Below are 17,587 nucleotides of genomic sequence, written 5' to 3'. Positions count from 1 at the left end.
TTTAAAAATGGAAATTAGAATGCGAAACAGAAAGAGAGAACGGGTAAAAACATCTATTAAAATTTACATTTTATGGATTATCAACCCATTCCATTAGTAGACGGAATCCACGATAAATTACAGCTATTCCGATCAGGAGAGACAACTTTCATCAGTTTGTCGCCCGCAATTTATAAAAATATTTTAAATGAACTATATGGAAAATTTTCAAAATTTTCCGTAATAAAATAATATAAATTTCATTAATAATAAACTACCGGTTCAGTTACTTATAATTAAACAATTAATTATTTATTTAAAAAAATCTATTGGTAATTTTTTTGTCACGATGATTTTTGATCATGAAATTATGTCACTATTTTTCATTAATATGTAATAATCATATATGTATTGGTGCAGTATATGCTTACTTAAATAAAAAAAAGGCAACATATGTTTCTCACTTTCCAATATCTCTTTTATTAATAATAAAAAAACAAGTGGTCTAAAAAACGTCCTTACTCTGAGATGTTTGTTTTGTACACAATGCCGGGAAGTGAATAAAACGAATTTGTCAAGTGTCGAATTGAACGTAATAAATTTCAGAAGACTTGGAAAACTGACGTATACCAATATATTCAGCATAAAGAAAACAGCGGGAAAACTACCTCTTTCTTCATTGCCCTCATCATCCTTAAATAGAGTAAGATAAAAATAAGAATTCCCTGTTACGATTAATTAAAATTATTAACTACAAGCCGAAAATGGAATTAATGAAGCTACATACAAGGAGCCAAATGGTCAGATAATAGACAAAATCTGATCTACCACAGCGCATCTGGCGAAGAGCGGATGTACATATATCAACGCATTCGCATCCATACAACAACGCATTCGCTGAAGCGCATTTTACTAATATCTTAAGCCAAAAACATAACTCAAGAATTAAATATCAATTATTAAAATACAATATTACTCGTAATTTCCAAACCAACGGGACTTCAAGCCAGATGTAGGCTGCAATCAGTCGGCTGAATATGAGTAGATTTACGATCGGCTTTTCGACTTACGTATGCAGTAATTCAAACCCTGTTCCGGTTAAGGGATTATTCAAGATTTTGTAGTGGCAAAAAAAAAATAACACAAACAGCATTCCGTAATAAAAATTTCAGACATACACTAGTGAAGAACAAAACAGATAAAATAACAATATTAATTTGTTACAAATAACAGTAGGATCAAAAGAAATTACAAAAGGCAGATATATTTCAAATTACTAATGTGTACGCTGCAATCTGTTCAACTAGTAAACAATAAACACAGCCAAATGTGATGAGGATGATATGTAGGACATGTAAATGAAGTGTAGTCTTGCACAGACCCAGGGCGACTATCCCTGACACGTGTAGTTAACTGAACTTCAACCACCAAAGTACACCGGTATCCACTGTCACGTATTCAAATCCGTGAAAAAGCTACTAGTTTTTACTAGGATTCGAACTCAGACCCTTCGACTTCGAAAATCAGCTGTTAAACAAATTTAATAAACTGTTCAACCGTATTCAAAATACGTGTCTTCTCAACAACAACAAAAAAACCCGTAAGCAATAACTTCTGTTGGAAAACAGGGCAACAAAAATGTTGAACAGTGATAAAAGTTATATTTTTTGAAACTATGAACTACGTCAACCGCATCTGACCTTCGTATCAACTCGGACTTCCGTCTGAACATCTACTTTTATTGTATGTTAGGAAACTACCAATAAATTTGGTACTAAATAATAGACATTTTCTTTCCCAGAATGATGTAAGTAAACACGAGAAAAATGAAGAAAAGATAAAAAAAAAGTAACGTATTAGAATAGAAACAGCGTAGATAAGTAAAAGCAGAAGTTTACCTACATCCACATAACGGTTATTACTTCACGAACTTCTATGTACACAACATATAAAGCAAGTTTGCCGAGACGTAAATATCTCAAAACAAGAACGGTACATGCATACAAAAGCAGGCGGTTTCTCGTTAGCTGTAATAAAACAGATGTAATTATTGAAAAAGTGAATTTCTGACTTTATAACAAATTTTTACTAACATTTACATTATTAAATTAACAGAAAAGTGTATATGCAAAGATATTCAAAAAACGTTAAAATTAATTATAATCATAAATAGAAATGCGGGGACCCAATTTTATATCATAAAGAGATCTGGTACTTCTCGGCTAGCACGAAGGATCATAAAAAAAAGTAACGTAAAGGAAAAAGTAGGAGTATATAAACACACACACACACACACACACACACATATATATATATATATATATATATATATATATATATATATATATATATATATATATACACATGGCATTGTAAATTAATGTATTATCTAGAGCCCTGTCATAATTTTTGCCTCCCACTCGGCTTCTACTTCGGTTGAATACTTCCACGTGCCACAAAATTGTGCCACGTATTACTTACGTATTTCTTTAGGGTAATAATGTACCTATTCTAAGGTCACTCTAAATTCTGCATGAAAAGTAACTATTTGTTGCAACACGTAAGTTCAATCTGGCCAATGCAAAATCTTTTTTTTTCATCAGTAACGCGTTGCTCTCATCTAAATTAAAATGGTACGATTTTCTGAGGGATTGTTAACCGATTAGACGTTTGCAAAGCATTTCTCTGGGTATAGTAGTTTTCAGGGCTCTCATCCCATTATTAGTTCCTTTATTTTTATCCAGGACGGTACCAACATCTTATCGATTAACAATTTTGTATTCATCAGTACAAATATCTATACAACAAAATGTATTTCCTTCAATCACCAGAGACAAGCTCAAGCTCCTTAATAAAAAAAAAAACAGTCGCCCGCTATGAAATAGAATGGTATTTAAAATATCCAAATGAAGTATAAAACGTTCCACCAAGACATAACGGTCACAGAGAATCGATAATCATTTTAATCTATTATGATGAGGAAGAAAATTGCAATGTTCCTGGGGGTGCACAGGATATTAAGGTTCATCTGCATGTGTGATCCCGTTGGCAAATTCAGATGGTCATAATGAATATTGGAAAATGTTCAAGGAAATGATGAGAGTTAATAAAATTAACGGCGAGGTTGGATCCTTTGCAGAACAGAGACGTTAAGTACGGAGGATCTTGTTGAAGCCAACAACAATGTTAAGTGGATGGCGAAAAAACCAGCGACTTGGATAATGCAAAAAATTACTGCTGTCATTGAGGATTACTTTAATTAGGCACATGACTAGGAGAAAAGTGTCTAGAGAAGTCCCCCGCCAAAAAGCCTATCATAAAATGATAGGTCATATGACGAACGTTGGATAAGAATATGCAGACAGAAAGAGCTGAAAAAATGCCATAAGTAACTTCTGGTAAAAGATAAAGTAAGTACTTTATCTACTTCTTAATAAGAAAATTATCTCTATCTTATTATCTAATATAATAAGGTTATACGACGGTAATTTTTTTGAAGGTCTGATTGGTCGTGAAATAAAATACCCGCGCAAAAATCGGATGAACCTTTGTGCATATGTGTTGCGCAGCGTCTCTAGTATGGCCTTCAATCACGCCGCGTCACTTCGTTTAGTTCTGAACACGCAGCTAGCACGTAAACATGTCTACAACAATAGCATCTCCCGCCAAGTGTGTGAAGTGCGTGTGGTAATTCGATTTTTTTTTGAGGGGTGCAATGTGGCTGAAATTCATCGACGAAAAGTAATGTGTACGGTGAAACTTCAATGAGTGACGGCAAAGTGCGGAAATGATGCAGGAACTATAAAGCAGGACGTACAGATGTTCATGATGCAGGCGGTCAGGGAAGGAAGCGAGTGTCAACCGATGATCTCGTTGAGCGAGAGGATGAACCAATCGTCGGTTCACAATTTCTGTATTGACGATTCGTTTCCTGAAATTTCAAGGTCAGCTCGCTACACCATTGTGAGTGAGAGACTTCAGTACCGCAAACTGTGTGTGAGATGGGTTCCCAAGATGCTGTCCGACCATCACAAAAGAATGAGAATGGACGCCTCCCTAACGTTTCTCCAGCGCTACCACAATGAAGGAGAAGATTTTTTGAACAAAATTGTCTCAGGGGACGAGACATGGGTCCATTTCGACACTGAAGAAACAAAAGAACAATCCAAACAGTGGATGCATTCTCATTCTCCCAGTAAACCAAAGAAGTTCAAGCGAACCTTCTCCAACAGAAAGTGTATGGCTACTGTGTTCTGGCACCGGATTAGAGTTCTTTTGTTGGAATTCATGGAACGTGGCATGACCATCACTGCAGCCTCATATTGCGTGACTCTTCAACGTCTACAAAGGGCAATTCAGAATAAGCGGAGAGGAATGTTGTCATCAGGCATTGTCTTTCTCCATGACAATGCTCGGCCGCACACTGCAGCTGTAACAAAGAAGCTCCTACAGCGTTTTCGTTGGGAAGTGTTTGATCACCCACCATACAGCCTGGACTTGGCTCCATCTGATTTTCACCTCTTCGCTCACATGAAACGCTGGCTAGGAGGACAACATTTTGGCACAGACATCGAGCTGCAGACCAGCGTAGAAACATGGCTGAAAATACAGGCGGCTCCGTTCTATGACGAGGGTATTGGAAAGTTGGTACCACGCTACGACAAATGTCCAAATCGGAGTGGCGACTATGTAGAGAAATAGCGTAATAAAAATTTTTTATTTTCACTGTGGTTTTAATTTCGTGACCGATCGGACCTTGAAAAAAATAACCCTCGTATTATGGCCAACTGAAAAAAGGCGAACTGGTTTCTTCCTTTTTGTATTTGTTCACATTCTTTTTTTGAAATATGTATGTATCTTTATTATTTTAAAGACTAAGAAAAATCACGTAAGATATGAACTAACATATAATTACAAACAATTTTAAATTCTTTAAACGTAAAGTGGTTAAAACCTTCAGAAATACACTGGCCTGTTTACTCACGTTAATTACTACGAATTCGGGTAGACTTTCTCCAGATCGGTTTTGATAACGACAAAATAAACGAAAATGAGCTGAAGAAATGTATGTTATTGTAAAAGAACCTCTTCATTAAACAAGGTAAACTGAGATTTTTACATTTTCTTTTGAAAAAATTTCGTTCAGCAGTATATTTTTGTTGTAGTCAACAATGCTTAGACCGTGAAATTTCAAATATTAATCTTACAATCAAGTACGACTAGGTTATCTTGAACCGAAACAGACCAAACACGGTTGGTAATGAACAGGACCAAGCACCGGTCCTTTGGAAAGACGAAATTTTCCAATCTGTGTGAAATAAACAGATTATTTTAATATGAAAATATCGATTTAAAAAATACGTTAAGGAAATTTTTAAATTCATTTCCCATTGTTGAAAACGGGAGAAAAATGAAGTTAACCGGTGACCTGAAAGCGATATATTTATTATACTTACACTAGGTATCTGTAACACCTTTATTTAAATAAACGATACATACGAAAGGTGTGATAAAAAAATAATGAAAATTTGAATTTTTATAAAAGTAAATAGAACTATTTTTTCTTTTATGTCGATATTGTCTCCTTCAAGTACGCGAAACCTAAACCAGTGTTTTTTATAATCCTCAAAACATTTCTATAACGTCTTTTTTTTTACAGCTTTAAACTAACCTATTGAATTTTACTTTATTTCATCTATCATGGCGAATCGTGATTCTTTTAATGTTTTTTTGTTCACAGGGAACAAGAAAAAAAATCGCAGGATGCGTGTGTGAAGAATACGAAGGCTGTAACGTCAGTATGGCTTTATTTTTGGCTAAATAATCACGAATTAATAGCGTCGTATCGACTGAAGCGTTATGGTATGCAAAATCCACGAATTGTTTGTCCAAATTTGTATCGTTTTCTTCGGACTGCTTCAAGTAAACGGTGTAAAAACGCTAATTAATACTAATTATTGATTATACAACCTGTAGTAGAATTCGTAATTCGTAATGGATACCATTACAATAAAAAAAGAAATAACAGTAATTAGAAGCTTAACATTCGATCAAAATCAGCGTTTTTTAAAGGTACTAGATCTTCAGGAAGTTTCCATTGGGATGATTGAACCTTCGTTTCAATATCGTAACCGTACGCCACCTGTTTGCCTCGTTTGAGTAATTCTGAATCATCAGCGATGTCAACTAACAATTATTCTTCGATGTTGCTTTTGTTGAAAGTTCGTCAGTTTTGGAACACATTTTGTTGCTATCCTTTAATACCCAAAATCTCGATCAACATTTTTACATTAAAGCCATAAGAGATTTCCCACCTCTTCAGCAACTTCTTTAATAGTGAATCGACGATTAATGATCACAAAATCCTTTATTTTATCGATATTTTCATCATTTGTCAATGAATTAGGATGTCCAACCGTTTTGTCGACTTAACGGCATTCTTGAAACCGTTTGTATTACTCATAAATCCTTGGCCTAATTAGTCGGTTGCCAAATTTGAATTGCAATTAATATGGCTGAAACTATCGATATACCTTACAGATAGTGTTGCCATCGCGTAGAAAAACACGAACTCGGTCGAAACGAAATACGAAAAGAAAATTAAAAATCTCGTTATTTTTTTATCCCACCTTATACAGTGAAGAAATAAATATATATACACTTCTTTCATAATCTTTCGGCGACTTAAAAGATCCTACTAGAATTCTGATCTTACCCAAGGATCATCATATCACTTACTGACAGTAAGAACGCTATGTATATATATATTATTAACCTTATTCCTTAAATATTACCTTCTGCTTAATTAAATATTAACGTTTAAAATCTTATCATATAAGAAAACGAGGTCTGTTCAAAAAATAACCTAACTTTATTTTTTTAATCTTTATTATTACTTTTACAGATTATTGGTTCTTGTCTTCAAAGTATTCCCTCCCACAACTCACGGACTTTTCCCAGTGGTGTTTTCACTTTGTGAAGGAGTCCTAAATAGTTTTATTTGAAATAGCCTTAAGGTCCGTGATGAATTTGCTTTAATGTCATCATCACTAGTATCAAAAAGGGAGTCCCTTCATCACCGATTTTAATTTCGAAAATAAGAAAAAATCGTAAGGAGCTAGGTCTGGCGAGTAGGGAGGCTGAGGGAGGACAATCATCTGATTTTTGGCACAAAAATGACGAATTGTCAAAACTAAGTGTACGGGGGCATCGTGATGAAGGAACCACGAGTTGTGCCATCACAACTCTGGTCTCTTTTTGCGAATCTTTTCACGTAACTCTTGTAAAACGCCTTGATAGTACGCACGGTTCACTGTTTCACCTTGAATCAAAAATTCAAAACCCACAATTCCATTAAAATCGATATCACTTTTACAGTGGATCGAATATAAATAAACGACGGAATTCACGCTTTACTGACCGTATCTATCAACATTTTAGATTAAAACTTACAAAATTGTGCATAAGAATTTAAGACAGCTATAATATTTCACTATAAATTACAAACAGTAATTCAAAACTTAAATGTAAGAGAGATTAGCCCCTGCCCAAACCGGTTCACGAGATTTGCCGTTTCGTGCCCTTTTCTTTTTGAAACCGTTAGTAACCGCTTGTGTGGATTTTACCTAGCTCTATCCACGGCTTCGTATTAAATATCGAAGGTTTCAAAAACATTTCCCTGTTAAAATTACGAATCAAATTTAAACAAATGAACGTATTGAAACTAATTAAAAGATAGTTTCACGAAAATGATGGAAATTATTTGAGGTATCTAAAAAGAAAAATTAAAAACGTTCACGTTAAGCAGAAGTAAATCGTTTAATAAAAATTGTAAGGAAAAGATAAACCCGTTATTATTTCAGGAAAAACAGATTTTAAATGCACTCAAGTTAATAATGTGTATACGATTATGATTATTACACACAGAGAAAAATACAAATAAAACAAGCATTATAATCTGAACGACGCGCGATAAAATAAAGTAAAACATACAACACATAAAACTATTTCTCATTTCTTATCTTAAAATAATATTTATATAACAAACAGTAGGACGTTTACATAACGATAAGCTTTAAATTAAACAGAATTTTTACGTACAAACATATAACCGGATTTATGAAACGATAAAGTACACCGGCGTGGTGTTTAAAAAATAAAAAATATATAGAGTGTAATAGTTAAATAAAACTAAAATAAAATAATCACCTCACGTTTAGGAACGTGCTTACAAATAAAAACCTCAACTCGTCCCGAACCTTTCACCAAAAAATATCCCACTATTTGCTTAAGTAAAACAATAAAACGATTTAATTATTAGCATATGGCTTATAATAAAAATAACCGGATTAAAAAATGATTATTATTAAAACAATTATTTCAATTATTTAAACTTTACCTTTTCTGTATCTATACCGGATTTATAAAACTAACAACTAGGAACAATTTTATGTTCCTAATAAAACCTAAAATTCAATAAAAAAAGAGATATTAAGAATATTAAAAATAAAAAAAACATGGACTGCAAAAAAGAAATTGCTCTTTAATACGGGATAATTTATTAATACAGGATAATTAAACAGCGTACGGGTGACAATTTTGTATATAGTATAATTTATTTATGAATACATATTTATATAGCCTATGACACTCCCAGTAATGTAAGGATTCCAACGCGGAATCATACATCTAAATCGGTTCAGCAGTTGAGCTGCTACAGTGAACAAACGTAAATACACACACCCTAAATAAATTAATTCCTTTTTGGGCAGTCGTGTAAACAAGGTCAATTTCTGAGTATTTCAGTTAATTTTTGTTCCGGCTTGGTTCCTTCGTGATTTTGTATTATACTAGCTAATACCGTTTGAAAATCGGATGATTGTTTGCAATTGTTTTGTTACCAATTGGTAGATTGGTCTAGCCTCGCACGAATGCTCGCATCACCTCACCACTCTAGCCTCACACGCAGTCCCCATGGGAAATTCATTATTATTAAACAATTTTTTTTTTTTAAATCTAATTAATATTATTTGATTTAACGTAAATTTAATTCTATTATTTTTGTAATATTATTCATTCTATCGATTCGAATCATTCAGTTCAAACCCAGCTCACACAGTGATACTCAAAGTTCATTAATTCATTCATTAAAGATTGTGTTTCAATCGGAAAATCTTCACTACTACAACAACAACAACACACACACACGCACACACACACACACACACACACACACACACACATATATATATATATATATATATATATATATCACTCCCGGTAACGTAAGGTTTCCAACGCGGGGTCATACATCTAAATCGGTTCAACGTTGAGCTGATACGGTGGAAACTGTACACACAAACACCCTTACATACATTACACTCCTTTTTGGCCAATCGTATAATAAGAAGGAATGCATAGAAACAATTTTATGAGACTACCGCTGAACATGAGGAAAATGTCTTTTTTATCTTGGGTTTATACATTGAACGTAGATATAAAGTAAATTAATTATTTTTTTACTTTGTTTTTAAATCTGCTTTTACTTAGAAAACGTTAACACAAATTCTCCGATTAGTTTTTTTTTTTAGTTTCGTATAACAATACTTTGAATATTAAAAGTCTACGTACCGATAAGCGATGATGAAAATAAACAAAATAAAAGTCTTCCAATTATGTGTGTAGACCATACAAATTTTTCCCCGGTCGAATTACCTGAGAGAACCTTACTGAGGATCCACTTAGGGAATAATTCCTCTGCAAAAACGAGAATAATCCTCAAAATCAGGGTGCATTCAGTAAAAGGTAATGCTTCAAGAAATTCTTAAAACATATAAGCCTACAACTATCACCCCATGGGCTAGTTGAGCAACTCCTCGTTCCCCACCCCCTGAAGTAGGTTATAGTAACGATCTAAGGTATAACAAGAAAAAATAATTAATAATATATACATATAGAAAATCTCAATTTAAAGAAATCTCTTGAATAATCAGGAATATAAATAGTAATGTGTAATTAGAGAAATGACAATGATAAATATAATTCTATGAAATATGTTAAGATCATTAAACAAACATTCTACTTGTTTTCAGAATTTGAACTTAAAATAGCCAATAAAAAAAATACGTATAAATTTTTAGCACCAATACAGCGGTTTTTTTTAAGTTCAACGGTTTAATACTCTAATAGTCAACAAATACAGTTTAAAGTCCGGTGATGCATTCAAAAAAAGGTACGGATAAACAAAAGTAAGATTTTAGATTTAACATAGATGTAAATCATTTGTCTGCTCTAATACGGTCAAAAACCATAGTAAATCGAGTATATGAGAAGATTCTAACGTGACTACACAGACAGTGCGGTTTTCCTTTGCAATTAATTTCATTTTTCCTGTTTAAACGTACGTTAAACCAATATTTCCGACGAAATTCTTATTACCTGGAAACTCAAGAGTAAACTATTCGGGTAAAACTTGAAATAACCAAGGTTACTAACTTTAGTAAGTATTTTTAATTAATTATTTTTCCTTAATTAACGCCGTATTAATAGCTCCACTAAAACTGTAATAATAAAGCCTGATCAAACTAACAAAACATGTAATAATTAAATTATCTTTCAACAAGTTGATTCAGCAATTTAGGTCGTTCAGAAAATAGTTTATTACGCGAATTTACGATCAAAAGATATTGTCTATAACGTCGATCGAGGAAAAAACATCCGTGAAAGTTTCAGAATTTCCTCATACAGGTTAATTCTACGACACAGGTTAAGGTATTTAATTACCTACGCTGCAAAAAAAAAGTAAGTTAGTTTATACTCACACTCTGCCCCTAAAGTTCTACACTCCAAGAACATAACTAAAATTACAAAGTTTATCCACTAAAACACGGTAAGTTTACCACGTTTCTACGCAAGAGTTCCTAACTTTCATAAGAACTGAAATTAGAAATTTTGGAAACAAAAAAAATTCTGCCAAAAAAATTTAGAATCAAAAATTACAAATGGAGAATACAAAATGACATCCGATCACAAAACTTCATCAAAATTTTTAAAAGATTTCAGAAGAAATTAGAAAGAAAAGAATCATACGTTATAGACAGCAAATTTCAACGAATTCCGAAATATTAAGCAAAGGACATTTTAAAAGAAAACCGATGAAATATCGGCAATAAAAGCTTGAAAATCTTTGAAAAATTAAAAATCGAGTAAGAAAATCATCAGAGTAGAATCAAACCGGATTTGAATACTAGATCGCAGATAACGGTGTTCTTTGGTGGTTGGGTTTCAATTAACCACTCATCTCAGGAATGGTCGAAGTAAGACTACAAGACTACACTTCATTTATACTCTTACATATCATCCTCGGAAGTTTTATCTGAACGGTAATTACCGGATGCTACACAGGAAAAAAAAGAAAGAGTAGAATCAAGCAAAAAAAAAAAAAAAAAAAACTACTTAAAAAGAAGTTCATAGAAAAGGTGTATTATATACTTCAGTAAATTAATAATCAATAGAATAATGGAGAAACAGATCGGGGTAAGCAAGACAAGTTCTGATATGAGGTTACATCTTTAAACAAACTAGGCTGCAAACAAACTTTTGATGCTTCACTGCAGTGAAGCATCCAAAGTTAAGAAACTTAACTAAAAGTAAGAATATGGCGTAAAACAACGATTAAAACTATTATATAACAAAAAAAATTGCGGTGATAACAATTTTAAAGATCAGCACATTACGAACTATGCATCCCTTATGGTTATAAATTGCATCAAACCGTTACACACAACGTAACTAACATACACAACAAATTTACATTATTATTACATAGTCGGTTATTTAAAATAAAAAAAATTTAGCGAATTTCGGCTCGCGAAACATTTAGCCCTGCTTTCTGCTCCCTCTGTGAAATTAAGCCGTACTAAAATTCTTGCGTACAAATTGAGGGGTAAATTTGGTGCCTCCTTATGGTTTTTTGATTAAGAAATTGAATAAAAGTGATCCCAGACCTGCACCTCAGTTAGGTTTTAAGAAACAATAGGTAAAACACGAAAAGATTTTGTCGGAATATACACTTTTTTAAGGTTTGACATAAAGTACCTTTGTTAATTTACCAATAAACAAATAAAAATTTCTAATTAACTTTATAGAGAATTTAATTCTGAGAAAACTGATGTAAATAGCGTTTATTAAAATTAAATACAGATCTGAGAAGTTCAACATTAATTAGAAACAAAACACACAAACTGGATCGGAAAGTAATACGATTTTAAACAGAACATTTACATTCAAATGATAAAAATAAATCTGAAAGACATCCTTCTAAAACATACTAAAAATGTTTATTTTTTCATAGGTTGTTAATAACAGTTGATCAACAATTAAGTTTAGCGTCTAGCATTTGAATATTCATTTGAGCGATGTTTGTGCTGTTATTGTTCGATCAGTCATTCACAATGGTTGATACCACAAATTTATTTTCATTTGGAGAATTGACGGTCATGTTAATTTACGGTAAATTAAAAAAAAATGGATTAGCTGCTGTGCGTGAATACCGCGAAAATTATCCAGATCGAAAAATACCGGATCGTAAAACATTTGAGGCCTAATTTTGATTAACTGATGAAATTCTGTCGATGGTTAATTAGAACATGCGAACAACATCCCGTTTTCTTAATTACTATTCTAATTACTGATGAAATCTGTTTAATATCTGGTATGGTCTTAATTTGTTTAATGTGTGGAACAGGATGAATCCTCTTTTACAAGAAACGGCATTGTAAATTATCAAAATACTATACACTTGGGCAGAAGAAAATACCCATTAGACTATTACAACTCACTTCCAACACACTTTTTCGTTTAATGTGTGGTGTGGTCTTCCAGGTGATAATCTCATAGGCCCGTATTTTCTTACTGCCAAGGCTCATTGGAGATAGGTGCTTACATTTTTTTGCACAAAATATAATTTAACTCTTGAAAGATATTCCAATTCAGATAGAGTGCAGATCTGGTTTTTCATTTATAGCGCCACCTGCTCACTACTGTCGTGATGTGATAAATCATTTAAGTTACACATTTAGTAAGCAATGGATTTGTCGAAACGGACCATTAAAATGATCACCTCGGATCCCCCGATCTCACACCAGCGGACATTTTTCTTTTGGGGTTGGAAGAAGTTAGTCTATTCCGCTCGTACTGGTACACAAGCAGAATCGACACATCGTATAATAGAAGCTGAATACTATTAGAAATAATAATGTTGCTTTTAGAAGCCCGGCTAGCGTGGATTAAAGTTCTGAAATCTGTGTTTAAATTTTATTAATCGTTACTTAAATCAATTTTCTCTGAAATTTTTGTTTGTTTAATGATAAATTAACAAAGGTATTTTATTACAAACCTAAAAATGTATTTTCCGACAAAATCTTTTCGTTTTACCCAGTTTTTCTTAAAACCTAAGTAAGGAAGAAGTCTGGGACCTCTTTTATTCAATTTCTTTGATCAAAAATCATAATGAAGTACCAAATTTACCCCTCGATTTGTACCCCAAGAATTTTAGTACGGTTTAATTTCAGAGAGGGAGAAGAAAGCATGGCTACATGTTTCGCGAGCCGAAATTCGCTAACGAACCGTTTTCTGACATGTTTATATGAACTTTTTTTTTATTTTTGGCTATAGAATCATCTCTGAGAGATTACCGTGCAATTTGGAATCTCTCTGTATACTGAGATTACTATATCTAAAATTTAAAAAGTTTTTTTGTCTTCAGTCATTTGACTAGTTTGATGCAGCTCTCCAAAATTCCCTATCTAGTGCCAATCGTTTCATTTTCGGTAAACGCCCTACATCCTACAGCCCTAACAATTTGTTTACATATTCCAAACACGTTGCCTGCCAGCTCAATTTTTCCCATCTAGCTGTCTCTCCAATATCAAAGCGACTATTCCATATTGCCTTAACATGTGGTCTATAAGTTTGTCTCTTCTTTTAATTATATTTTTCCACATGCTTCTTTCTTCATCATTTGACACTTTATCCACCTATCTGATTTTTAACATTCTCCTACAGCATCACATTTCAAAATATTCAAATCGTTTCTTTTAAGGCATTCCGATCGTTGAAGTTTCACTTCCATATAAAGCTACGCTCCAAACGTACTCGTATACCTTCAAAAATGTTTTTCTGACATTTAAATTAATTTCTGATGTAAGCAAATTATATTTCTGACTGAAAGCTCGTTTCGCCTGTGCTATTCGGCATTTTATATGGCTCCTGCTTCGTCCATCTTTAGTAATTCTACTAATCAAACAATAGAATTCTTCTACCTCCATAATCTTTTCTATTCCTATTTTTATATTCAGTGGTCCAACTACATTATTTCTACTACATTTCATTACTTTCGTTTTGTTCTTGTTTATTTTCATGCAGCAGTTTTCGTGTAGGACTTCATCAATGTCATTCATTGTTTCTTCTAAATCTTTTTTACTCTCAGCTAGAATTACTATATCAAAAAAACCTAGCATCTTTATATTTTCACCCTGCACTGTTATTCCGCATCTAAATTGTTCTTTAATATCATTAAAGGTAAATATCTAAATACTACACATCAAACAAACAGTATTAATATAATACAGACAAATAATATAATAAAAATATAGGCATATACAGTTAGATTTTTTTGCGCTAATTAAGACAGTATATCTAATTTACACCAACAAGTTCAAAAATGCAAATTTAAGACAAGCAACGAATTTAATATGAACGTAGTTATTTAACCGAAATTAAACGGCTAAAATATAGTACGAGTAAATGAGTTTACTCTGAGGTTTTAATTCACCTAACACAAAAGTGAAACAGCCAACCCACCCCTAAAATAAGAGATTAACCAAGAATTAAATTAAAAGACCCACTGTAACAGTAATTTATTCTACTCTTTGTACATAGTACAAGTATTTTCATTAGGGAGAGAATAAAACTGTAGGTGAAAAAAATATCACAATCTGACCGGGAGGTGAACACAAAACTAATTGATCTACTAACATAGTATATATATTTCACAAGATCCTATAAAAGCTACCCAAATAGACCATCAAGAGGGTATACAAGTGTAAAAATTACTTCCTCGTTCCCTCATTAAAAAAAAATTTATGAATTATTAAAATATATTTATATATTCGATTAATGATTTTAAACCAATGCAAACATCTTAAAAATTAATTAAACGTCCTATAAAAAACTACTTCTTCATTATAAAACATTTTTCTAAGAACACAGCGGATATCATTCAAATCACAATACTGCTAATTCTGTAAAAGGCAATTACTATAAATCTAATGTTATGCATTAGCATTTTTTGAAATAGAAAATTATACTTCCTTCAGTAGATTCAAGTAGAAAAAAATTTAAAAATCAACCGTTCAAATCAATTTAAAATGAAATAAATCTTATAATAAACTGTTTAATAATCAATATTTTTCTATGCAGGGAGTCAAATTAATAAATAATAAATTAAGTAACAGAAAAAAACGAAGTTCAAAACTAATAAATTCTTAAAAATATTTGTATGGTGTACAGAATCTGTCAAAAGTTTAGACACCCACTAAACTACACATTACTGCTTTTAGCCCTTATACTTGTACTTTTCCTAAACCATGCAATGCTAGACATTACCCAAATAACCCTTAAACTGCGTAGTTTTTTAACACAAATTCGACCTCTCTATCTTTTGCAGAACTGATTTTATTGCAATATGTCTTTTTTAAAACGGGCTTAAAATGTAAGCCGAAATTTAATTTTAACAAATTACTATTACTGTAAACCGGGTACACCCAGCAACGCATACCAAAATAAATTTTGATATGCGAAAAAAAAAGAAAGGCACTTTAGGCTAGTCTTTTTTTTTTACACATGTGAGATCATGGTCCTGGTTTTTTTTTCAGCTCTTTTTGCACAAAAAAATGCTGTTCTAACTTTGCTCGACTTCGTAATTGGCGCCATATTAATGTCAGACTACCACACAAATCTAATCAGGATCTGGGGAGTTGTTAGCACTGGCAAAACATCCGATTCTCACCACTTTTCTTTGTCTGTTGTCAATCTTGCTATAAGCGTGTTTTAAGTTAATTTCATCGCTTAAAAGTCTGGAAATGGACCAAAAGTCAGTGAAAACCGATGTGAAGTGTCAGATTGTGGGGATGTGGAAAAGTGACTTAAGCTATACTCAAATTGCAGAAAAACTTTGAGTGTCGAAAACCTGCATGAAACAGACGGTAAAAAAATTTAAAAAAATGGTACTGACCTCGATGCTTCCGGAAGAGAAGCCTAGACTAACCTCGACAAGAACTGGCCGTAAAATTTTTAACGTAAGTAAACAAAATCGTAGAGCTAGTTTACTTTATCTTTTAGTTAAAGTTAAGGAGAGTTTGGATAGGAACATCAGTGCTGAAACCCTATGTCATCGTCTAAGAAATCCTGGATTGAAGTCTTACGTAGCCTTACGTAAACCTCTGTTTAAGGAACAAGCTAAGAAAAGGCGAATGAGGTGATGTTGTGAGAGGCATAATTGAATGACAGAAGCCAGGCAAAGATGTGTTTTTTTTTTTCAGATGAAAGCAGATTCGAACTGTATCCAAGACGGGGTTCGTGCTTCCGCGAACTCGGTTAGCTAGTTCAGAGGGATACGATGTAGGAGATTCAGGATGTCCGGACGATGCCTACAGCGAAAACAAAAGCTGAGTTAATAAATCACCGATGCAAATATCTACCGAGGCATTTACATCGGTGGCATCCCAACGAGGCCAGGTTTATTACTATGAGATGTAAAAAGTCAGAAAGCGATAGACCACTCCCGTTAAAGCCCAACAGGGCTAGGAACGGAGGGAGGGTGGCGACCGGAACGCCACTAGGCGGGTGTCTTCCCCTACGGGGTTGGGATGTACCCAAGACGGCAAGTGAAGGTTAGGCGCACTCGAACAGAAAGGTTTCTGCCATCCTGCATTGCACCTGTCGTTCAAGCTGGAGGTGATGCAATAATGATTTGGGGGTGCATAACCTATGAAAGCCCTGGAGAACTGTACATTATTGATGGATCAGTCAACAGCCAAAGGTATAATATTGGGGGAAGTAATGGTTCCTTCAGCGACTACAAATGGGAAAGAATTATTGCCAGCAAGACAACTCTCCCTGTCATCGGAGTCCCTTTACGGCAGACCGGTTCAGAATTGTTCCATGGCCAGCACGCTCGCCGGACATTAATCTCATAGAGAACCTATGGCACTCTATGGCAGTCAAATTGGCTAAGAGGAAGCCCAAATCAAAGGAAGATTTGAAATAGAATATTTCTGCGTTGTGGCGAGACGTTACTGTCGACGAATGTAACAGACTGATCGATTCATCGGCTGATCGTGTGAAGGGGTTCAAAGAGCCAACGGAAGGCACATTGATTACTAACTGTACGATGGTACTTTCTGATTTTTGTAAAACTTTTAAATAAATGTACCAAGAGAAAACCCAAATTTTGTGTTTCTTTTATCGGTGACCTTAAACGTTTTACAGACACTATATAACACTTCACGGAAGTGAAACGTGAAAAATAAGATAAAAAGACAAGAAA

At 33.4% G+C, this 17,587-nt stretch overlaps 1 protein-coding gene and 1 long non-coding RNA gene across 5 annotated transcripts in view; one reads left to right on the top strand and one right to left on the bottom strand.

Moving 5' to 3' along the window:
* KrT95D (phosphofurin acidic cluster sorting protein KrT95D) overlaps positions 1–17,587 on the bottom strand; it is a 526,961-nt gene that overhangs the window by 173,743 nt on the left and 335,631 nt on the right. The gene's annotated exons all lie outside the window — the stretch shown is intronic.
* Positions 1–17,587, top strand: part of LOC142324408 (uncharacterized) — a 105,132-nt gene that overhangs the window by 57,219 nt on the left and 30,326 nt on the right. Inside the window, exon 2 of the long non-coding RNA XR_012756278.1 lies at positions 5,720–5,841. This is a non-coding gene — a long non-coding RNA (uncharacterized LOC142324408). The remainder of the gene's footprint in view (positions 1–5,719; positions 5,842–17,587) is intronic.

Source organism: Lycorma delicatula, chromosome 5, assembly GCF_047948215.1.
Source record: "Lycorma delicatula isolate Av1 chromosome 5, ASM4794821v1, whole genome shotgun sequence".
Taxonomy (NCBI): Eukaryota; Metazoa; Arthropoda; class Insecta; order Hemiptera; family Fulgoridae; genus Lycorma; species Lycorma delicatula.
The sequence above is the reverse complement of the archived record's forward strand: the minus strand, read 5'-3'. Positions and strand labels throughout refer to the sequence as shown.